The sequence below is a fragment of the Heloderma suspectum genome, chromosome 1 (assembly GCF_057233095.1).
Source record: "Heloderma suspectum isolate Gila_16-S chromosome 1, 16-S_ref, whole genome shotgun sequence".
NCBI lineage: Eukaryota > Metazoa > Chordata > Lepidosauria > Squamata > Helodermatidae > Heloderma > Heloderma suspectum.
Window position 1 is genome coordinate 151332464 of NC_139458.1, and position 24993 is coordinate 151357456.

Genomic DNA, 24993 nt, shown 5'->3' on the forward strand with positions numbered 1-24993 from the left:
AGTTTGAAACCAGTTTAAAGTTGTAATGTAGATTGCCCCCAGGGCTGACCCTGCGTAGCTTCCGAGATCAGATGAGATTGGGTGCATCCAGCCAGCTTCACTACCCTATGGCCTCTTGAAATTCTCCACCTTATTTGTAGGGATGCTGGAGAATTCCGCCACGGATTCCAGTGAGAATCCGGTGGCGGATTCGGTGGTGGCAGCGGATTCGGCGGGTGTGGCGGCAGGTGGTCTCCTGGCCAGCCATGGCTGGGCGCAGCATATGCAAATAGCAGTGGCTATGGCGGCTGCCATTTGCATTCACTATTTTTCGCCGTTCTAGCCTACGTAAATATTTATGTAGGCTAGAATGGCGAAAAATAGTGAATGCAAATGGCCGCTGCCATAGCCGCCGCCATTTGCGTATGCGTTTTTTAAACTTTGCCGTGATAGGCTACATAAATATTTACGTAGCCTATCATGGTTAAGTACAGGGATGCAAATGGCGGTGGCTACAGCCACTGCCATTGGCATCCCTGCTGCCCAGCGGCCGGATGTCTGGCTGTGGACGGAGCTGGCTGGCGGCTCTGCGGAATCCTCATGGAGCAGAGCCGGCCGGGCAGGACTCTGGGGGGAGGGGCGGAGCGCCTCCCCCCTGTCGAGGATTCTGGGGGGAGGGATGGAGCGCCTCCCCCCCTGCGAAGCAGAGCCGCAAAACGGTAAGTGATTTTTGTACATCCCTACTTATTTGTGGGCAGAGAATTTTGGGAGACAATTTCACCGAATTTCTCCAGGAGAAGGAAGAATTCTCAACTGTTTCTCCCAGGCAGAACATTGGCAGGGCTTGTAGCTTCTTTTTTTTTCCTAAGGGTTTTGGGGGGTTTCGTGTTGCAATAGCATCAGCTTTTTTGGCCAGCCAGCCCCCCAATTTGCATCCACTACAAGGAAGGTCTGTGTGTGTGTGTGTGTGTGGCAGCAGTATTGTATCTAGCTTGAGTGATGAGATAGAGTTAGTGCTCTGCCAAAATCTGTCGTGAAATTTCCAGAAAGTCCCCCATCCCATGAAAGAGGCTTCCGTTGTTCTGCCTCATTCAGGATGTTTCATAATGTATATCTGTGGTGTTTCTGAGCTTACCTACTCACAGCTAGCCTCTCAGGCTGCCTGCATGTCCTGATCTGAAAAAGCCCATGGGAGGAATTACCTCATGGTTCCTTAAACTGAAATTGAAAGCAATTTCTCTTCTGTGTTGAAAAAAAATGTAGGATAATTTTTTGGCACAGCGCTACTTGATACTGTTATGTGAAAGCCACTTAACATACACCACATTTTCATAGTCTAGATCAGGGGCACAGAACCTCTTTCAGCCTGAGGGCCAAATTCCATTTAGGAGAAGCTCTCAGGGGGCTGCATTCCAGTGGCGGGTGGGGCCAAAGGCAAAAGGGGTGGGGCAAAAATGTAACAAAATGCCAGCCTAGTTTAGCTTAAAGCTCTTCCTGACAGTAACGAAGCCTCAGAAGAGGCATTTCAACCTTTTAGAATGGTGGTGGTGGTGGGGAAACTAAAAGCTGGGAAATCACCAAACAATCTGTGGTTGGAGGAAAGGGGGTCAGGTCTGCTGAGCTTTTGACAGTTCAGCCCCCCAGACTCTAGCGGTCTTGTCTGCGAGCTGGCCTGAGTCGACCTGTGCAAGTTGGGCCAGCTCACGGACTTCCGCCGCTATCACCGCCGTGCACAGAGCCCTTGAGCTCTCCCTTCTAGTGTTGGCATCGGCAAGGAGAGCACAAGGGGTTTGTGCGTGGTGGTGGTGGCAGTGAGGGGAACATTCCCCTTTTGCAGATGGGTGTTTTCCTGCAAATTACAGCCACAATTTGCACAAATTAAGCAAATTATGGCCATAATTCGCACAAATTGCACAAATTGCAGCCATAGTTTGCACAAATTACGAGTGTCATTTGCGGAAAAATGCACTTCCAGAAAAGAGGGAAGGTTCCTGGATTTCAAGAACAAGCTCCCAGCTCAGCTCGCAAAGGCAAGCCAAGCTGGGGGCACTGTGGAAGTCAGCTGGGTCCTAAAAGGGCTGGATTTAGATGCGACAGACATCTCTAGACAAGGAAGTGTATCTGCATTGGCTTGCCTTCATCTCTTATTGCCCTTACCTGTCCTTAGCCATGTTATCTCTCCTACTGTCAAAAATTCAACGGTAAGCCCTTGGATCAGGGATTCTCTCCCTCTCTCTTTTGCTTTCTGCTTGTGTCACTCTGTAAATTGCCATGTACAGTGAATTATGTTGATGATTAATAATACTGTTCTATAGGGGATTGATTATAGCCTCTGGTGTTGCTGATATAAACTTGCATCCCTTAACCCTCCAGATATTGTGGGGCTACAACTCCCATCATCTTTGGCAATGGGGCTGATGGGAGTTGGAGTCTAACAACACCTATAGAGCCACAGGTTTTCTACCCCTGTCTTAATCTCACCCCGTAATCTGGGACAGATGCAGACTTGACTGATGGGGAGAGCAATCGTATGGCTCCTAGACAGCATCTGGGGTGGGGGGTGGGGATAGGATTGTTTGGTTTCTGGGCTCCAAGGTCAGAGCCAGGAAATTGTGCTCCCTTCCCCCTCCCCCTTGTAGCTGGGTACCTCTCCATGCTTGGAAAACAGAGCGTGGAGATGGGGAAAAGGGGCAGCCGCAGTACTTTGCTTCCTATGGCCACCCCAGCCTCCTTCCCTCCCTGTCTGAGGCACTGCTGCTAGATGGGGAAAATCACCCATCTAGCAGAAATGCAGGGTGGCTGGAACACAGAGGCGAAGACTGGCTCCATATATCATGAATATTCAGCAAGAGTCCCAGTAATATTCTTTTGTGCCCTGCTGATTCACCAGGCCCTACTGGCATGGCAGATGGCAAATGCTGATGGAGGGCGACTCCCGAGGAGGGGCATGGGGTGAAATACTTCCGCAATCCCTCCCTGCATTTGATACTCAGCAGCCTCTGAGTTTGGAGGCTGCCAACTTTCCACACAGGATTGCACCCCAAAGCTATAATCCTATAGCCATTTACCTGAGATTAAGCCCCATTGAACTCAATGGAATTTACTTCTGAGTGGACATGTATGCATTTTGAGAGGGTCAACCTGATTTCTGAACAGATTTGAGTTTGATGGGAACACTTACCTCATAGATGTCCTTCTTTCAGTTCAGCCCAGGTGCTAGGCGATGGCCTATATTTATTTATTACCTTATATAGCTGGGTTTATTAACAGATGTAAATAAATCCTGCCAGATTTCTCTCTCCCACTCGTTCTCCTTAGAGGACTGTCATCTTGCTTCCTCTTCCCGCTGCTCTTGATCTGTACATTATGGTAACTGCTTCATATGAGAATGGTCCCTCTTTCCCTGAAGATATATTAACTACTTTACTATTCTTGTCTGATTGTGCCTCAGGGAAAACATGGATGGATCCCACACAGTGTGAATCTAGTATAAAGATTCCGATGCTATTTTGGTTGCTCGGAGAGGGGCCCCCCCCCCGCTTCCTTGCATGCAAACACAGAACTCCCATTAGTATTAAACATGCACGGGAGAGAGTAGGGGGTTGATCCCCAGGGTTTGGAAATGTGTTGCTGCCCTTCTCAGCCGATTAAATCCTGGTAAGTCTAGCTGTTTAGAAATCAAGCTGGCATTTAATTAAAATACAATAGACCCTTTTCCTGAGATGCCAGTGGTGAATCTGGAGGCCTGGTCATACAGATGCTAATTGAATGAATATTCATATATCATGAATATTCAGCAAGTGTCCCAGCAATGTTCTTTTGTGCCCTGCTGATTCACCAGGCCCTACTGGCATGGCAGATGGCAAGTGCTGATGGAGGGCGACTCCCGAGGAGGGGCATGGGGCGGAATCCTTGCTCTCAGACAGGCTGCATTTGTCTGGAAGACTCTTAGAACAGGCGAAAGACAGGAGATTAGCTGGCAAAAGGCCTCAGAGTGTGTGCGTGGAAAGTAGAAGGCTGGACCTCCAGTTACCATAAGAAGGCTTCTTAAAAAAAGTTTTGTTTTTATTCAAATGGATGCCATCCTGTTGTATTAGAAGTTGAAATTCATTTTGTGTTGCCCATCCAGCCCTGAAGGTGAACTCTCGTTCCTACACATATCTACGACTCTGAAGAACAGGCTGGAATGCATCATCAAGCAATGGTGTCAACTTTATTCGTGGGTTTCCCAATTCACTTTGGTGGAAGGTGCAGTTCTGTGCACACCCCTTTGCATGCATAGTGTTGTTCCCAGCTGCACTGAAGTGAATGAAGATGTCCTTGCAAGTGGAGGGAATTCTGAGCAGGGATGGCATGGCCACATCTGCATGGAACCCAGGATGGACGAATCTGCTAGTCTTGCTTTTTCCTGTATTCAGAATTTCTTTTAAATTTTAAGTTCTTTCTCTCCCGAATATGTACTTTGTGAATTTTGGTAAATTCTTAAAAAAAATAAACTGAAATGAAATTCTCATCCATCTGCACCAGCCAAATTCAATAGGTACAGGCTACTGCCATGGACCATGCTGTACCTGCCTGCCATGTGCCTGTTAAAGAGGAGGAGCCTGTCAGAAAAAAAGAGTTGGCAACCAGTGGAGGTTGGTGGCTCCAATATGAGTGGGGTTGTAAATCTGCTCTGGGTTTCAGTCAGAACCAGTTAGAACTCTAAAGGAGCTATCCAAGGTGCTAAGCCCATTGGGGCATTGGACTCAGCACCTTGGATAGCTCCTTTAGAGTTCTGGCTGGTTCTGACTGAAACCCAGAGCAGATTTACAGCCCCACTGATATTGGAGCCACGAACCTCCACTGTTGACAAGCCTAATTCAGCACTAAAATGCTGAAAAACACAGGGATTCGAACACAGTTTTCTAAGAGCAAAGCACTCAAAGCTTTGGGTCTGGGCGGACAAATTTGCCAGTTTTGGTCTCTCCCTCATTTGAACTATTTGCATTTCAAGTTCTTATGTCCTGAATATGGAGAACTTTATGAACTGGGTAAATTCTTAGCAAAACGGAACTGAAATGAAATTCTCACCCATCCCTACATGGATTTTGCCTTCTTCCTTCCTTGCGTCCCACTTCAGGAGCAAGTAGATGCAGGGGTGCTTCTTATTTCCCTCCTGGCAGTCTGCAGTTGCGCCCAAGAAAAGTAGCATGTGCCACTGCTACCTAGACCAGTTCAAATGATGTTCGAGGAAACCTTGGCATTCTTTGTTTCCTTTTCAAGGTGTCCTGGGTAATGGCAGGAAAGATTCCCTGAAAAACAGCTTGTTACCCCTATGGATTTCCCCCTGTAGTGTGCAGGTCATAGGAGAGCATTGGGTGTATTCTACCTCATGCTCTTGGTTTGCTTGGGGAACCAGTGAGGTCCATTCGCTACGTGAACTGTGTGTAAGCCCTAAAACATGCCCCTCCCAATTCTCAGCACTGGGTTAGATGTCCAGGTGCTCCTTGGCCAATGGGTCAATATGGAATGGGTTCTCTGAAGGCAAAAAGCTGGAAAACCTAGGCCATCTGGGGCAAAAAACCCAAGACAAATCTAACTGCCAAAGCATGAGTCCTGTGTGCTGCCAATTTCAGTCTTTTAAGTCTTTGATATCACTATTTGCATGTTCGGTCATCCATGTTTCATTGTTCACCAGATTTTAGCAGGTGACACATTTGCACGCTCTAGGACAAAAATGAATATATCTGAGGATAAGATGCCAGCTTCTGATAAGCACACAGGAGAATTCACCTGACTATGATAAACATTGATCCTGAGGTTTCCAGGGCTAATGGTTTAACCTTCCCTCCGTCTCTTTGCAAAGTTTTGTTTGTGTTCACGCAGTAGTGCAACTCATCTGACAATTGCTTTGACTGCACCTAAGCAAGGCATGATGCCATTTCAAACTAACCTTCCCTTCACCTCTTTCTTAGATCATATGCTTAGATCACTGTACTTTTAAAGCATATGATGGCTGGATGACGTAATTCGTAGCATTTGCAGCAGCACGTTTCATTTTTGGAAAGTGCTGTGTGACTGTGACTAAATTAGTGAACATCATTGCTTTATTGTGTATAACATTTTCAAAACTTAAAGGCATGATTATGTCTAGAAAATGGATTTCTTTTAGGATTGCTTCTGCAGCACTCTTGAATGTGTAAAATGCTTCTTTCATTCATATTCACCACAACTCCACAATGACAGCCACTGAACAGTCATTGATGTTGCATGAACAAATGTCTCCCTTGGATGACCAGTAACTGGCCCATCAACTTATAGTGCCCAGACCAGACACCTGCTTGACACCCCTCTCACTTCTTCCCATCTTTAATTATAGCCTTATCCAGAACAGGGAAAAGACAAAATGGGAGAAAATGAGGTTGACGAGGCAACATTGTCATCCTTTTGGCACCAGGTTAAGACTTTCCTCTACTCCCAGGCACTTGATGGCATATGATGGGCATTTAATGTCGGTTGTGTTATCGGGTCCCAGTATCTTATTAACTGTTTTTAGCTGTGTGTTTTTTAAATTGTATATTAAAGATGTTATGTTATGTTTTTATTACGTTGTGTTTTGGACTGTGATTTTTGTGAAGTGCCCAGAGAGCTTTGGCTGTTGGGTGGTATAGAAATGAAATTACTGAATAAGGTAGTTGCCAGGTCACCACCATGTAGGGATGTACGAAAGTCACTTACCTTTTCACAGCTTGGCTTCGCAGTGGGGGGGAGGCGCTTCGCTTTTCCCCCCGAAGTTCAGGCGAAGGGGGGGGGAGGCTTCCTGCCTTGCCCGGCCGAAATTCAGGCCGGGGGGGAGGCTTCCTGCCTCGCCCGGCCGAAATTCAGGCCAGGGAGAAGTGCCCCGTCTCCCCGGCCGCAAAACAAAAAGTTAAAAAAAAAGACCCCGTGATAGGCTACGTGACGATTTACGTAGCCTATCACGGCTAGATTTCCAAAGTCAGCCGTGATAGGCTACATAAATCATCACATAGCCTATCACGGGTGACTTTGAAAAAAAAAAAAAGCGCGTACGCAAATGGTGGCGGCCCATGGGCGCCGCCATTTGCGTTCCTTATTTTGGCACGTCTAGTCTACGTAAAGATTTACGTAGACTACGGCGAAAATAAGGGCAATGCAAATAGTGTTCCCTTATTTTTGCTTTAGTCTACGTAAATCTTTACGTAGACTAGACATGCCAAAATAAGGAACGCAAATGGCGGCACCCATGGGCCGCCGCCATTTGCGTACGCTTTTTTTTCCAAAGTCACCCGTGATAGGCTACGTGACGATTTACGTAGCCTATCACGGCTGACTTTGGAAATCTAGCCATGATAGGCTACGTAAATCGTTACATAGCCTATCACGGGTTTTTTTTTTTACTTTAGTTTTTTTTTTTGCAATGGCGGTGGCGGCAGCTGGTCGGGAGACTGGCTGCCGCCCCCGCCCACGACAAAACGCCCCCAACCGCCACCGGGACCCGCTGCCAGGAGGGACATTCGCCAAAGGTAAGTCCCGTCCCGGGGGAGGTGGGGGCGTGGCGGAGAATTTCACTGCCGATTTTGGGGGGCCGAATGTGTTGGCGCTCAGCCCCCTGAAGATTCGGGGAGAAATTCTCCGCCATCCCTACCATCATGGATGCTTACTCCAATGCACCCTTCTTGAATTGCTGAATCCATTGCACATGCAGTGAGTACTGTTGGAGGGGAGGGATGCATTGGATAGGAGGCAGGACGGGATGACCTATTTTTGTTGTTCTACCAGGGAAGGGCTGGGCAACTTGTGACCCTCCAGATGTTGTTAGACTGTGACTCTCATTAGCCAAATGTGCCATGTGACAAATGTTTGCTCGTTTCATTTTTGGTTGCCAAGTACTACTTTGCAGTGGAACTGAAATATTCTCAATTTCCCTTCCCCCAATACCACTGTTTATCTGCTGTTCTTGAGCATCACCTTCCTTGGAATGGTCATATAAGTGATCCCAGCCAGCCAGGTATGGTAATGTTATAATACCACATAACCAATCAGATTTGTCTATCTGATGACATTACAAAGCCAACAGAAAGTAAGGGCAATGCTTCCTGGATTAGCATTGGTCTGATTCTCAATGGATGATTACTTTTGTTCCCTTTTGGAGCCTACCTCCCAAATCGCTGAAGGATGGGTGCTTTTTGCCAGTGCCAACACAGCCATGCTCCCCCACCCCACTTTCACTCAGCCATATTGTTTTCTTATTTAGTTTTTAATTTTCAGTCAGTCTTTTTTGTATGTGATCTGAAGATGGAGTGAAAGTTGGGTCAAAGAGAATGAAAAGCTATTTTTACCTGAGGAGGAGAAATGGTGTGGGGGTAGAATGTGAAGTAGGAAGTATCAGGGTTCCCCTTATGACCTGGATCCCCTGAGCAACTCCTTAAGGATCTCTTGCCTCCTTAAGAGTCCCACCTTCCTTGCTTTACCTTCCCCTTTCCAATAATGTGGGGTTTAGGCTGTAGAAGTGGGGTGATTGGCACTTCAGACACTTAGGTGTTAATCACAACAGTTTACTGGAAATTAAAACAAGCAAGTTACAATCAAAGGTATTTACAAAATTGAGCTGAGTGATACAAAAGGCATTAAGAGAAAATAAAAGTTGCAAACTGCAAGTTCCTTTACCCTAGGTATACTTAGACTTCTTCAGTCTGCTTCTTCCTGCTCTGTTCTTTGTGACTCTGCTCTTCCTGGCTCTGGTCTTTCTGACTCTCTGTTTTTATACCTTTCTCCCCCAAAACCGAATGTACTGTTTCAAACCTGAAGAAATGAAACTTAACTGGGGAAATGAAACTGAAACTTAACTGGGGAAATGAAACTACTCTTCTCAGGGATACCCCCTCCCAGCATAAAAACCTAGGCCTCTAGGCCTGATCTTTTTACCTTTCCTTGCCTTGGTAGATCTCAGACCCTCACAGGAAGTAAGTCCAAAACTTCTCTGAATTGATAACATTGGGTTGAATCTAGATTAAGTTAGTTGCCCCTAGTTTCTATTGAAATCAATGACAATTGAGTTAGCTAGTCATGACTAACTTTTCACATTGATGTCAATGGGACCTAAGTGTGACTAACAGTCTGGATCCAACCCATTTGTTAGTAAGCCTCAAAGAGGAAGTAAATGCTGATCCATGCAAAGGCAAATTATAAGGAGGCAGATAAAATTAAAAAGTGGTAGAAAGGGATATGTGTTTGTGTGATTTCATTGTGCATGTGCAGCAGAAATTAAAATCTGACATACGAGCCTTTGGGTGCTTCAGATGGAGAGTTCTTAGTGGTAGCAATCAAAAGGTTGTTCCATCTTTCCCCCCTTAATGTATTGCTTTTTTTCTGGAAAGAGAGTAGTGTAGTTGGGAAACATGGGAAGGTTACAAGCGGAAGATGACGTCATCTGGACCCCCTGTAAATAAAGCAGGGTGATCGCACAAAGAAGCCTCACTCGAAGCACCCTTTCATGAAAGAGGCCTTCATCTCCTCCCTCAGCAGTCTTTTGAGAGAAGTCATAGTCTGTATGTGTTTACATTTCATTGGCCTATATGGGTGCCTGTACTTAGGCCATGATGGAGGGAGCAATCCTATCAGGGTCGATGTCCGCCTCCAAACCTGGGGGCAACCACCTATCCAGTGCAGGGTGGGAAGAGTAGTGAGGAGTGGATGTCCTGTGTGCTCCCGCTGCCCTGCTTTCATGGCTAGACAGCCAATTTTGGCTGTCTAGTTGTGGTATCTTGGAGCATGGGAAGGGGTGGCTGGATGACACATAGGAAGTGTCGTACTTCCGACCTCCCTGGCCTGCCCCTGGGAATGCCCCATTTCCCCTGCTCCATGCTGCTCTTCTGAGCAGCAGCACAGGAGGGGGTGGAGATTGGTTCTCTGGGAACTGATCAATCCTATTACCATCTAGCCACTGACTAGCGGCCATAGGATTGCACCCTAAGTTACTTTTTTAATTACAAAGTTTTATAGTAATCTATAAAAATCATTAAAAAAATAGCTTGCTGTGCTTGAACAGGTAACGTAACACACAAAAGCATAGGGACCCATATGCTGTGTTTGCCTGAGGGCTGCTCACCCAGCTTCCTCCACTCAATAATGTAAAAGGTGCTTGCAGTGATCTACAGTAAGAGTTTTTATCTGCAGGTCTTATGGGATTTCTGGTCACATTTGTAGGAAAAGGTCAGGAGAACTGGAAGGATCTGAGTTTTCATTTCTTATCTCCTTACATGCTTCCCTAGAGAAATTAAGAATGCCCCATTCCTTTCTGGAAGCTTTTGTAGAGCTGAGATGAAAGACTATAAGCAGGGGCACCCCCTCCCCCTAATATGTATAGAATTGCCAGTTTTGGCCCTTCAGATTCTAGCTCCTGGGAACTAGAAGAATATACCGGCCTTCCCCAACCTGGTGTCCTCCAGATGTGTTGTGTTGCACAGGCAGTATGGCCATTGTCCCCAGTATGGCTGGGGACAATGGGAGTTGCAGCCTAACCCAAGTAGGAGTGATGAAAGTCCTTTCGAAGCAGAATAGTGATAGTACTCTGAGTAATTTGTCTTCAGTACACCATCTTGCACATTGCTGGCACAATCTAAATATTACACAATAGTAAGAATTATTACAAGAGAAAGTATTTAAGGAAACACATTAATATAATTATGGAATGATCTCCCCACTGGGGCCCACTTGGCACCAACACTCATCTTTTCGGTGCCAGGTTAAGACTTCCCCCTACTCCCAGGCATTTAATGGCACATGATGGGGCATTTATGCCAGGTATCTTTAACAGGTCTAGTATTTTATTGAAAAAATTTTTTAGCTGTTTATTTTAATTTTTTACGCTGTGTTTTATCTGTGAATTGTTGTGAACCACCCAGAGAGCTTTGGCTATTGGGTGGTATAGAAATGAACTTAATAATAAAGTTCAGATTTGGGAGTTAGTTGGTCATCCCTTTTTTTTACGAATTAGGCTATCTTCTATAACAGTGTAGTATGAAGTTTTACTTTTAATACCAAAAAAGTCAAGTATAATTAAACAAACATAATTAATTGCAAATTGGAGCAGAATGAAATCTGAACACAAGAAAGTCTCTGTACACTTTGATAAACACAGGTGCACACCAAAGTGCAATGACATGCCAGTAACGTACAGCCTGTAAACAAATCATGAAGGGATTAAGAGATACCTACACTCTGAATGTTTCAATAGGTACAGCTAGTTAAGTTAAACCTTTCATTAGATTTGATTTTTCTCCACAAACTCTGTTCACGGGGAACCAACTGGTGATAATCACCACCACCACCACCAGGTGACCTATATATATATCCCACCAAGCATTTTTTTTTCTTTTTAAATTCATTAGATTGGGCTGAGCGGTGGGAGGTCAGATTATTCCATTATTTTCATCTCTAAAGTATGTTCCCCTCAAAATCTTATGTTCCAAGAAACATTCTAATTTAAATTCAATATTTTAAGCTGCAAATTTGAATCTAAAGCTCATATTATGTTCAGTGGGGTGGGCGGAACAGGACGTGGAGCTTTGGGGAGGCAATGTGTGCAGACGTATGTGTGTGTACAGGACAGAGAGATGAGAATGAGGTGATGTTGGAGGGAAAGGGGAGAGAAACTTTGGAAGTACTTGGATGGGAGACTGCCTGGGAATCAGGCTTCCTGCACTGAGCAGGCAGTTGGACTCGATGGTCTTGTAGGCCCCTTCCAACCCTATGATTCTGTGATACACTTGGGCTATATACACACATAGCTGTGAGTACATTCTATTTAATTTAACGGGGTGATTCTCAAACAGTTGTGCATAGTTTTTTTTTGTTACAAGTCTGAGAAGGCAGTAGAAGGGGATGCAAACCTATACCCTGTAATCTGGGAGTAAGCTTCTCTGAACGCAATGAAACTTACTTCCAAGTAGACATGCATAGGTTTGCATTGCTAGTCTCTCCCTCTCCTTTTGCCAGCTGCAAGGAGGTTGTCCAGTGATGTACCCTGCTGTGGGAGAGACCAAGTAGTAGTTAATCCCAGAGGCCAATGGAAGGGGCATCTTTGGGCACTGGGAAGAGATACTGGTTAAGAGACTTCTTATTCCACTCCAACCTCTTGCCCCACTTAATAGAGAAACAAAAAAGCAAAAAGGCAGACACATGTAAGCCAATGGTTTGCTGATTTCTAACCATCCGATTTTTAATCTGTAGTAGCCATATGCTCAGAAGCCAAACAGTATTTTTCTTCTGAATGGCTTCGAAGTGAAACACAAAGAGGTAGAGCTCAAAGGAGTTCCTTTTAACAATTTCTACTCAGCGAGGGCACAAAAGCATCTACGTGCATGGAGCATTCTTCATTATTGCATTCTAAATATAGCAGTACTCACTTGAGTCAATATTTGAAATGAGAATAACCACTATAAAGGAGATTGGATATGCATTCACCACATCTGTAGGATGCTATTTTAATGGAATCTTTTAAATTCATAAAGGAACACCTGATAAAAGAATTAAACTCTACCTTGAATAGGGTTCAATGCAGCCACTTATGCAAATGGGATTGTGAGGGTGAGTCCCCTCTAGAGCCTTGTCACAGGTTTACCACAGACATCATCATAAGAAATACTCTACTGCTGCAGAATTTGCACTTCCGACATCATTCTGTGAGTCATTCAAATTCCCACCGCTAACATGGGATTGTCTCAGAAAATAAGTCGCACTACTTCCCCCCAAATTGAAATAGTTCAGATTTCCACCCCCAAGCCAGCCCAATATTCATCTTCAAGGGAGGGGCTTTAGCTCAGTGGTACAGTACAGACCCTGCATGCAGAAGGTTTGATCCCCAGTATCTCCAGGTAGAGTAAAATAACGCCTGCCTGAAACCCTGGAGAGCTGCTGCCAGTCAGTGTTGACAGCACTGAGCTGGATGGACCCATGGTCTAACTCAGTAGAAGGCAGCTTCTATGTTCCTGTAACCACCCTCCCACTCACCCAGCCCCTAATGCCCCAGCCCCTTTCCTCAACCCCCTTGCGCTCTCAGTACAATGTACCTGTCCAGGGCAGCATCAGTGGTGTTCTTCCAAAGGGAGACCTTGAGCAATATCCAACACCTGAATGCCAGCAGGCCCCACCACATGCACAGTGGAGACTTAGTGCTTCGGATGGGAACTGTAAATGAATGGAAACACTGAAACGGATCAGGTCCGTGGAGCTCACATAATGGAGCTCTGTCGATCTGTCCCAGTCAGGAAACTAGCATCTCTGCTCGTTTGAGGGCTTGTTTTATTAAGTGCTAAATCCCAGTTGCACAAGGGGTGGGTCCTGTTTGTGCAATGGAATCAGTGGGAGCACAGCGGCCCCACTGGATGCTATCCACAATCTCTTCCTTCTCCATGTCTCTCCCCTCTCTGGCACACTCATTATGAACACCAAGAGCAAACGACCAGGTGCAATGGGAAAAATACATTTCTCAAGGGCTGCTGGGGCTCTTCCTGTAATTAGCATGCCAGAGAGTGGTGGGAAAGGGAGGAAGGAGAGATCAGTTCCCCTCCTGCTACCTCTGGAGTGCTGCAGCTGCACCTGCTGCCTCAGCAGGCAAGTTGTGCTGAAAGGGAAGTGGATCGGGGTAGTTTGGGGTCTGGGGGGGATTCACCTTGAATTTTTCTATGCATCAGATTTAATCTGAGGCAGACAAAAATTTGAGCACTCACAACAACGGCCTCTTCTTTGATGTGAGCATTACAAATACAGAAAGCTAATTTCCAGGCCCCTGTCCAGTGAACTTTGCCAACATCTCTATTGGTAGCTCATTCTTAGATCATATTTATTACACTGTGGGAGATCCCATAGCAGTAGCTCTGGTATCCAATTTCTGAGCATTCCCAAGGAAATAGGCATTAAATGGCATACTGTGAGTGGTTCTAAGATATAGTGTAACTAGGGATGGATGAACCTGTCAATTTCAGTCTCCCATTTTTCCTTAAATTCAGTTTGAATTTTGCCTTAAATTCAGTTTGTCCCAAACTTTGAGATTTATTTATTTTAAGTGTGCATGAAAATTCATACACATTTTTGCATGCATTTCTCCCAGTACCTGCATTTTTGTATGCAATTTTGCCTAATATACACATTTTTGCAAGCAATTTTCCTAATATAATGCATTTTTTATAGTTATTTCCCCTAATATACACATCTTTGTATGCATTTTTGGACTGGAGAACTCCATTGCAAAATTCAGAGAAGAGCGAACTTTGAAGGATAACTGTGGCAAAGGGGCTTGCGTAACTCAGTGAAGCCATAAGCTATGCCATGCAGGGCCACCCAAGATGGACAGGTCATGGCGGAGAGTTCTGACAAAATGTGGTCCACTGGAGAAGGAAATGGCAACCCACTCCAGTATTCTTGCCAAGAAAACCCCATGGAACGTATCACAAGGCTAAAAGAGATGACGCCGGAAGATGAGCCCCTCAGGTCGGAAGGTGTCCAATATACTACTGGGGAAGAGCAGAGGGAATTTCCAAGTAGCGCCAGAAAGAGTGAAGCGGCTGGGCCAAAGCCGAAAGGACACTCAGCTGTGGATGTGTCTGGTGGTGAAAAGAAAGTCCGATGCTGTAAAGAACCATGTTGTTTAGGAACCTGGAATGTAAGAACAATGAATCACGGTAAGCTGGAGGTGGTCAATCATGAGATGGCAAGATGGAACATTGACATCTTGGGAATCAGCGAACTAAAATGGACAAGCATGGGTGAATTTAATTCAGGTGACCATTATATCTACTACTGTGGGCAAGAATCCCTTAGAAGAAATGGAGTAGCACTCATAGTCAACAAAAGGGTGAGAAAAGCAGTACTGGGGTACAATCTCAAAAATGATAGAATGATCTCAGTACGAATCCAAGGCAAACCATTCAACATCACAGTAATTCAAGTCTATGCCCCAACCACTGAGGCCAAAGAAGCTGAGGTTATTGGTTCTATGAAGACCTACAACACCTTCTAGAACTAACACCCAATAAAGATGTCCTCTTCATCATAGGGGATTGGAATGCTAAAGTAGGAAGTCAAGAAATCACTGGGATAACAGGCAGGCATGGCCTTGGTGTACAAAATGAAACAGGACAAAGGCTAATAGAGTTTTGCCAAGAGAAGACGCTGATCATAGCAAACACTTTTTTCCAACAGCACAAGAGGCGACTCTACACATGGACATCACCAGATGGTCAATATCGAAATCAGATTGATTATGTACTTTGCAGCCAAAGATGGAGAAGCTCTATACAGTCAGTAAAAACAAGACCTAGAGCAGACTGTGGCTCAGATCATGAGCTGCTTCTTGCAAAATTTTGGCTTAAATTGAAGAATGTAGGGAAAACCACTAAACCATTCAGATATGACCTAAATCATATCCCTTATGAATATACAGTGGAGGTGAGGAATAGATTTCAGGGATTAGACCTGATAGACAGAGTGCCTGAGGAACTATGGACGGAGGTCCGTAACATTGTTCAGGAGGCAGCAACTCAATCCATCCCAAAGAAAAAGAAATGCAAGAAAGCCAAGTGGCTGTCTGATGAGGCTTTACAAGTAGCTGAGGAAAGAAGGGAAGCGAAAAGCAAGGGAGAAAGGGGAAGATATACCCAACGGAATGCAGATTTCCAGAGAATAGCAAGGAGAGACAAGAAAGCCTTCTTAAATGAACAATGCAAAGAAATCGAAGAAAACAACAGAATGGGAAAGACTAGAGATCTCTTCAAGAAAATCTGAGATCTGAAGGGAACGTTTTGTGCAAAGATGGGCATGATAAAGGACAAAGAAGGCAAGGACCTAACAGAAGCAGATGAGATTAAGAAGAGGTGGCAAGGATACACAGAAGAACTATACAGGAAAGATCTTAACGTCCCTGATAGCCATGACAGTGTAGGGATGGACGAAAGTCACTTACCTGATCCCGAAGCTTGCTTTGCGGTGGGGGGGAGGCTCCCTGTCGCTCCCCGCCGAAATTCTGGCCAGGGGGGAGCGCCCCGTCTCTCCGGCCACGAAACCCCTTCTCCTACCGGGATGCAAATGGTGGCGGCCGTAGCCATCTGTGAACCGAGAACTACTGGAAGTGCAAGCTGGGTTTCGAAGAGGCAGAGGAACTAGAGACCAAATCGCTAACATTCACTGGATCATGGAGAAAACAAGAGAATTCCAGAAAAACGTTTATTTCTGCTTCATTGACTATGCTAAAGCCTTTGATTGTGTGGATCACAACAAACTCTGGCAAATTCTTCAAGAGATGGTAGTACCAGACCACCTTACCTGTCTCCTGAGAAACCTGTAAAAGGGTCAAGAGGCAACAGTGAGAACCGGACATAGAACAACTGATTGGTTCAAAATTGGGAAAGGAGTACGGCAAGGCTGTATATTGTTGCCCTGCTTATTTAACTTATATGCAGAGTACATCATGAGAAATGCCGGTTGGATGAATCACAGGTCAGAATTAAGATTGCCGGGAGAATTATCAACATCCTCAGATACGCAGATGATACCACCCTAATGGCAGAAAGTGAAGAAGATCTAAAGAGCCTCTTGTTCAGGGTGAAAGAGGAGAGTGCAAAAGCTGGTTTGAAACTCAACATTAAAAAACAAAGATCATGGCATCTGGTCCCATCACTTCCTGGCATATAGAAGGGGAAGAAATGGAAGCAGTGACAAATTTTATTTTCTTGGGCTCCAAGATCACCACAGACGGTGACTGTAGCCATGCAATTAAAAGATGCTTGTTCCTTGGGAGGAAAGCCATGGCAAACCTAGACAGCATAGTAAGCAGAGACATCACCTTGCTGACAAAGATTTGTATAATCAAAGCTATGGTTTTCCCAGTAGCAACATATGGCTGTGAGAGCTGGACTATGAGGAAGGCTGAGCGGCGAAGAATTGATGCTTTTGAACTGTGATGCTGGAGAAGACTCTTACGAGTCCCCTGGACTGCAAGGAGGTCAAATCAGTCAGTCCTAAAGGAAATCAACCCTGAGTGCTCATTGGAAGGACAGATACTGAAGCTGAAGCTCAAATATTTTGGCCACCTAATGAGAAGAGAAAACTCCCTGGAAAAGACCCTCATGCTGGGAAAGATTGAAGGCAAAAGGAGAAGGGGATGGCAGAGGATGAGATGGCTAGATAGCATCACCGATGCAATGAACATGAACTTGAGCACACTCCGGGAGAGAGCAGAGGACAGGAAGGCCTGGCATGCTATGGTCCATGGGGTCACAAAGAGTCAGACATGACTTAACAACTGAACAACAACAACAGCAACAAAATTGGTTCAAAAGTGAAAAATTAGGTAAGAATTAAAATACAAATTGAATGTATACCTTCCCCATCCCCAAGGATACCCTTTGCAGCACTCCCAAAGAGCAGGAATTAGAGAAAATCAAACAGAGGCAGCTTTCAATTCTCCCCTCCTTCTTCAGACCCCCATGTGACATCTCAGGCCTTGCTGCAGGATCCCAGACCTTCAGGAGAGGCTTTCTGGGGGGTGGCACAGGAGGCTGCTTTGGGGAGGAGGGGGCAGGAAAACAGTGTTCCACACATACGTCTTATTTATTATGCTGCATTTTGAGACTGCTGATACTCATATCCATGAACATGCACATACAGACCCACCCAACAAGCATGTCTTTAGCACCTTCTCTATAATAATGGGCAGCATAACATTTGTATAAATGAATAAATGAAAAACAACAACATAGGATTTTACATACCCGTAATTATAAAATGACTTTAATCTATTATTTGCAAAAGAAATACTAATGTAGAAAGGAATTCCAAGCCTATTAATAAATTTGAAAATTTGCATCTGGCCATTAGCATTGGTCAATTCATTTTGTAAACAATGCTCACTGCTTTGGTGTATTGAAAACATCCTAAAACACAGTGAGATGACCTTTGTCTGATTGGACCAATAGCAGAGGGAGATGGACTGACTTTTGATGACAGTGATACACATGGACCAACGGAAGTCTCAACCAACAGAAGTTCTCCCTAGAGTAGTATTTGTCTCACTAGCTCCACTTCTCCCAGTTTCTCTAGAATTAACAGCTTCATAAAGTACTGTTGATATTGACACTCGGTTGCTAGGTTACATGTTTACTGCTCAAGAGGAGGGAGAGAAGAGCGAATATTCAACAGATTGGCAAATAGCAAAAACGTGCTGGGACTTGATTTGTTAATTATAGTCAGAATAAATGGCTCTATTGAGGACTATGATTTTACACAGCATTAGCCCTCCAAAAACAGCAATTAAGAATGTCATGTAAACATATATCTCCTTTTTATGACAAAGAAAAGAAGCTTGAAACCACTGGATGTTGCACTTGTAGAAGCTTAGCCAAAAGTCTAGAAATGCTTTCATTAGCTCAAGTGTGTGTCTGTACACACACGAACACTCACAGTTTTGATGAACTCTTGTGAGTAAACATAAGTATTTGGATTCTGAAAAGCTTTTCTGTTAATTTCATGGACAGGCATTCAGCCTGCCACGGTTTTCCCCCAAGAACCCCTCTGCCCCTTTAATATTTATTTAATAGAATTATACCCCACCTTTCAGTCAAATCATACTCAAGGCAACTTACAACAGGTTTCTGGGGGAAGCAAGCTGCCTGCAGCTGCTACTTCACTGGCTGACAGAAGGGGGCCAGGTGGGTCTTCCTGGGAAGTAAGGGGTTCAGCTGTCTCAGGGCAGGATCAAGAACCCTCAGAGACCAAGTTGTCCAGCAGTAGTACTGAGGGGGAGTCCAATCTGCTCCCCAGTCATTCCCAGATACCATCCTCTACATTGGATCTCACATGCAATTTGGATTGGGATTGTGGCACACCAGGAGGGGGATTTAAGCTTCTTCCTGTTTTCATCTTGAAATGCCCCCTCCTTAAAGACCCCATTTGAATACCCCCCTGGCACAGGTGTGTGGAATTTCAGTGCAAAAATGGGGGGAAGCTTTAATCCTCCTCCCCAGTGTGCTGCAGTCCAAATCTGAATTGGAGCTGCATGTGCTTACACTGAGGTAAATAATCCAATCAGGCATAGCTTTGCTGTGCTCTGCATGATTTGAAGAACATCTAGTTTGGCCCTGAGTTGTGGCATCACTAGCCATGGTCCTGAATGGAAGCGAAGAATCTCTGGGGCGGGAGCCGATCTGCTCCTGATCTGCGCCAGTTAACTGCCTTGCCTTGTTCCCTCTTGTGTAAGCTGTTGGTTTGCTTAGGGTGACAGAATCCCTGATGAACCAGGGAAGTCCAGTGACCCTTGGTCCTGTGGCTGGTGGCAGAGGTCAGAGTTTCCATTAGCTCCACAGTTCAAGGGCAACTAGCAGTTTACAATGGTTGTTCTTTGTGATGACGGGAGGAAAAATCTTCCTGCCATTGTTCCTTCTCTGGTTGATGGACAGATCCTTGCCCCTGAGGAGTTTACAATCTAAAATTCTACATGAGAAACAACAGAGGAAGTTGAAACAGGAGCAAATGGGGGGGGAATTTGTGATTATATGAGTTACAGATACTGAACCTTAGTTACAGGAGAGCACAGGAACTAGGAGGTTGTGCCAAAGGCTACATGGAAAAAACAGGGTTTTGAAGTAAGTAGGAGAGATGGCATCATGTGGATGTTCTGGGAGGTGCTTGTGGGCATGCAGCAAAGCAAGGGAGAAAGAGTAGAGTCTTTTGAGGGAGCAGGAGACCTTCGGATGGCAGAGAGTGGTGGAACCAAGGTCACCAGCAGAGATGTAAGAGCTGAGGAGCAAGGCCTCAGAGTGCTTTGAAGGTGAGGATGACAAGCTGTTGCTGGATCCATGAGCAGATGGGAGGCTAGTGCAGAGATTTAAGGTGGGTGTAACATGATCAGAGAGGCAAAAGAGCTGGATGATTTTGACTTCCAAGTGCCAGGGAGAGATGAGGGGACCAAGCTGAGACAATGGAGCACTTCTGAATTGTGCGCTTCATCTGACACCAAAGCCTGGAAGTACTTTATGGAGGAATGGAATAAGGTGCATGCAACAGCTGTGGTTGGGGAATACCTTTGAAAGAAGCCTGTGAGGCTCCAGTGGAGATAAGCCTGTCAGGATTCTGACTTCTTGAACAGTCAGAGGCTGGTATGCTCAAGCCACGAGGATAGCCTTTGCTTTGACTTCTGTTGCTCTCCATAAGGCAGACAGAAGGAAATGGGGAGAAAGAACTGTCCCTGGTCACTGTCATTGAGCCCAGCAAGCCTTCTCACAGGCAGATGCACACTTTCATCCCTGAGGAATGTTGGGCAAGGCCAGTGCCTCCTGGACAGAATTTATATGGGCCAAATGGGATGCAGGATCAATAGGACCAACTGAGAGTAAACCAGGGAGCTGGCTAGGAATCCCACAGTCCTGCATGCATGTTCTTTCTCCGGTTCCCCACCCAAGCTCAAACCAAGCAGTTCCTTTCTGCTGGTGCTCATAAAGAGCAACCGATCATGAGGAGTTGGGATCAAAGTGAGCCAAGATGGATGCCCTGAGAGAGATTGGGTGAGATTGTCCTCTCTAGCACAGCGCAAGCTTCCCTGGGCAGTGGATCTGAAGCAGTGGCACATGCTAGAAGGGCAGGGGCATAGCCAATAAGGCAGGGTCGAGTTTGGCTATACAGAAAGGCCAGGCCAGCTAAGGTCTATCTAGGGATGTACGAAAGTCACTTACCTTTTCAAAGGGTGACATTCGTGGTGGGGGGAAGGTGCTCTGTCCCTCTTCCCGAAATTCTCTCCAGCTGGCTCCGCTATGCAGAGATTTCATGGAGCTGCCAGCTGGGGCTGCCCGCAGCCGGACAACCGGTTGCTGGGCAGTCTGCAGGGATGCAAATGGCGGCGGCTGTAGCCGCCGCCATTTGCATCCCTGTATTTTGCTGTGATAGGCTACATAAATATTTACGTAGCCTATCATGGCACCCCCCCCCAAAAAAAACAGCGGCTGCAAATGGTGGTGGCTACGGCGGCTGCCATTTGCATTCCCCTTTTTTGTCGTTTTAGCCTACGTAAATATTTACATAGGCTATTACGGCCAAAAAAAAAAAAAGAGAGAGAGAGAGAGAGAGAGAGAGAGAGAGAATGCAAATGGCGTGGTGGTCGCCATTTGCGTCCCCCCCTTTTTTTCTTTTTTTTGCCGTAATAGCCTATGTAAATATTTACGTAGGCTAAAATGGCAAAAAAAAGGGAACGCAAATGGTGGCCGCTGTAGCCGCTGCCATTTGCGTTCCCTTAGTTAAGCCGTGATAGGCTACGTAAATACTTACGTAGCCTATCACAGCTTCTGCAGGGATGCAAATGGCGTCCCTGCATTAGCCGTGATAGGCTACGTAAATACTTATGTAGCCTATCATGGCTATATGTATGAAGCGAATGGTGGCCGCAGACGCGGCCGCCATTCGCAAGTCAGCGCGGACGGCAGCAGGTAGGTGCTCCATTCCGGGCCCATTTCGCATGGTGGGGGGGCGGGGGGGGCTTCGTTCCGCCACGGATTTCGGGGGGCTGAATGCACTGGCATATGGCCTCACCAAGATCCGTGGCGGAATTCTCTGACATCCCTAGGTCTATCAGGACCCTGGACAGATCTATGCTGGCTGGAATTCACTCAGGAAGAGCTAATAGCCCTATTCAGGCATTCAGAAAGGTATCCTGCACCCATGGAGGCTCTCCACATGAGCCAGAACATTGAAAAATCTGTGGCAAGCCTCCATGACTCTCCCCTTTGGTCAATCACCTTCACCCGAGTTGAGGGTGACAAACATGACAAGGGAGAGGGGCGGGGCGGAAGTGCTCCTCCTCATGGGGTGATTTAGCCCCTTTCTGAATGGCTGAACAGGACTATTGTCTCAGCGAAATGCAGAAGTCTTCTGGGCTTTATTTAGGCTGGCTGATCTAAGCCTGCTGTTAACCCTTCACCCTCCGAGGAGCTGTCTGTCTCCTAAAGGGCCACTGCCTGATTCTGCAGCCACTGGGTCCTCCAGTATGGGAGTGGTGAGGACGGCATTGAAGGGGTGTTTTCTGAGTTTGATGAATCCAGGACAGCCATGTCCTGTGGTCTGGAGGGTTCCAGAGTAGCAGAGCATAGCTCACTGGATGATGCCTCCTACACCTTGAGTCCACTTAAAAGCCCACGGGGGAGATCAAGGGCAGAGAACATGACTGGGGCGCCTGCCTTGCATGTCAATTCCCTTTCTCCTTGGCTTCCTGCCTTCACTGGTGCCTGCACCACACTGGATTAGTCCAGGCAGGCTATATCCCTGGCAACAAATTTGCACAGCAACTTCATTAGAAAATTACACATCTTCATCTCCCAGCCATTTGGAGAACTGTACGTTTTGGATTGAATTCACTGACAGGCTCAGTTTAAAATAAACTTAAAACAAACTTCTTATTCCTTTGGTTTCTGTGTGTGGCTTTCCTAGAAATATATAGTGATATCTGTGGTCTTTTATAATATCATTTTTCATTTTCTTTGCCTTATATTTCACAACTACCTACCCAAGCACCTGAAACAATGTGTTTTGGAAAGCAAATCTTCTTCTGAGTAAATATTTGACCTCATGGGCCATGTGAATTCTGAGATATTCTAAGAAACTTTCTTTAAAATGGAGGAGGAGGATGATTATGTATGTCACCTTGGGTTCCCTAAGGAGGAAAAAAGGCAGGATATAAACGTAAACAACAACAACAACAATGCTTTCATTAAGCAACAAGGATTTGTAAGTAGGAGTGATGTTGAAATATGATCTAAATAGGTTTTCACTGGTGGATTTGAGATTCCACCAAGGCAGAACCTTCAATGAATTGGAACGGAGACACTATAATCTGTTGGCAAATCAAGTAGGTTTCACACATTCCCAAACCTGTCTAGGTCTTGCTGTACATATGCAGAGGCCTCCAAAAGATTGTTACAGTCAATACTCTTGGCCTGTGTCTCTGCTTAAGCATTGGTGACATACTTGCATGTGCAATGAGGCCTATTCCTGTCTTGGAATCCATGGTTTGTATCTCTCTGGCACATCATGTTGCAATACAGGTTGATGACTTCACTGTGATATACAATGTTATTAGAGGTCCAGTGAGAACTGGCAGACATTCCAGGCTCATTCCAGAGGATGCAATAGCTGTTCTGGAATCTGCCATATAACCAGGAGCCCTAACCAGATATTTTGATGGAATCCACAAAAATGCCTGAGTTGGGAAAAACCAACCCAGAGTGGAAACAAGTGGCTCCACCTATCTCTGCTTCTACACTGGCTCAGTACTAGTGCAGTAACTGAGCATTTTGTAAGGAAGATTGAGTTTACCTCATTCTGTATCACTTGTGGAACTAACTTAGGTGGGAAAATTATGTTGTCATTCTGGTAGAGATAAAAAGTAGAACTCTTAAGCCTTTGTTACAATTTAATACACACACGGCAATGAATTATAATGAAACTTTGCAAAGAAAGCAGGGAGGAACCCTTTTCCATCACTGAGACAATTGCTATTTCAGGCCCTATACCTATATTCATTGTTAAAGTGCTCATACCCACACCCCACTTCCAGGTGGGAAAACTAGTTGTAGCAACCCCCAAGTGAAACTCTCTCAAGTTATTACATCAGAGAAGATCAGTGAAAATCAGTGTGGTTTTCATTGCTAGAACTAGTTCAGACAAATCCCTTCTTGTGTGAACATCCAGTGAGGAGCCACAGTGTGTGGACTTTACCACCTCAAAGGCAAAGTATTAATTGGCCCTCAATAGCAAGTGCTTGACTGTGGCAATAAAGAGGGCTAGCGCAACAGCAAAGCAATGGAAGCTCTAAGTGGAGCATGCTATTGAGGCATTCGAGTGGTTCCCACCTCAGCTTCTATTCAGTCAGTGGAGTTAACTGAGGATAACGAGAACAAAGTGTACATGTGCTTGAGAGAGAGAGCTTGCTTTGGCATGAGAGTAACCCTATATATTATGCCACTTTCTTCTGGGCTCATTCTCTTGCTGTCGCTGCCCAAATCTGTTCAACAGTTGCCATTTCAGTGGCACGTAGAAGAAACCTCACTTTTCCTCTCCTTCCAAGAAAGTCGGTTTATGGAATGAGTGCAGAAGCTTTCTAGGAAACCATTTGGAATTTTCCCCTGTCCTTTTTTGAGGAGGGAGATATTATAGTCAGAAAAGAAAAAAAAACACCCCTGAATCCAACAAAGCTTGCAATATAAAACAACATAAAACTTCACAACCAGAGAAGTATCTGTGAGGCATAATAAAACAGGGTATGTATACGTGTTGTTCTCACACAGTGTTCGGCTGAGCCCGGGCAACGTGAAAGCATGCATAGCTAACACTCTTGACTGTGTGAAACCCTTTGTATGTTCCACAGCCTCCACAAGAGACTTTGATTGCTGCATTTGGCATGATACCCAATACATTTTTGGAAGGGTTTCATGTCTATCGCTGACACATAATGAGAAATTTATACGCTATCCAAAGCGGAAAAATTAATTTCAAACACTTCAGACCTGGGTCAATAGTGCCTACTGGCAGAGCCTATTATTTGTCCTTTCTATTACAAAAAAGAGGGGGGGGGACAAGAGAGAAACGTTACTCTTCTTCATGGTGATGCCCTGGTACAGTGTAAGCAGCAGAACTGCTAGGAGAAAGGCTTGGTAAACACACACACACACACACACACACACACGAGACTGCTAGGTTAATGTAAGTGTTTCTTATGTAGTGGATTATTTGCTAGATGTGCAAAGTCTACTGCTTATCTGGTATAATTTCTGTGTCACAATTTCCTACATAAGAGGTTAATGTAGCTTCTATCTAGGAAACAGCATGTAATATAATATATGAAATATAGTAATGTGTAACATAAATACACAGTATATCTGCCCAGATATATGTACTGAGGGCTGGAAAACCAGTCTCACGGCATGACATGGGTTAAGACAGGTATGTAACGGAACATTGACATTCTCGTGGAAA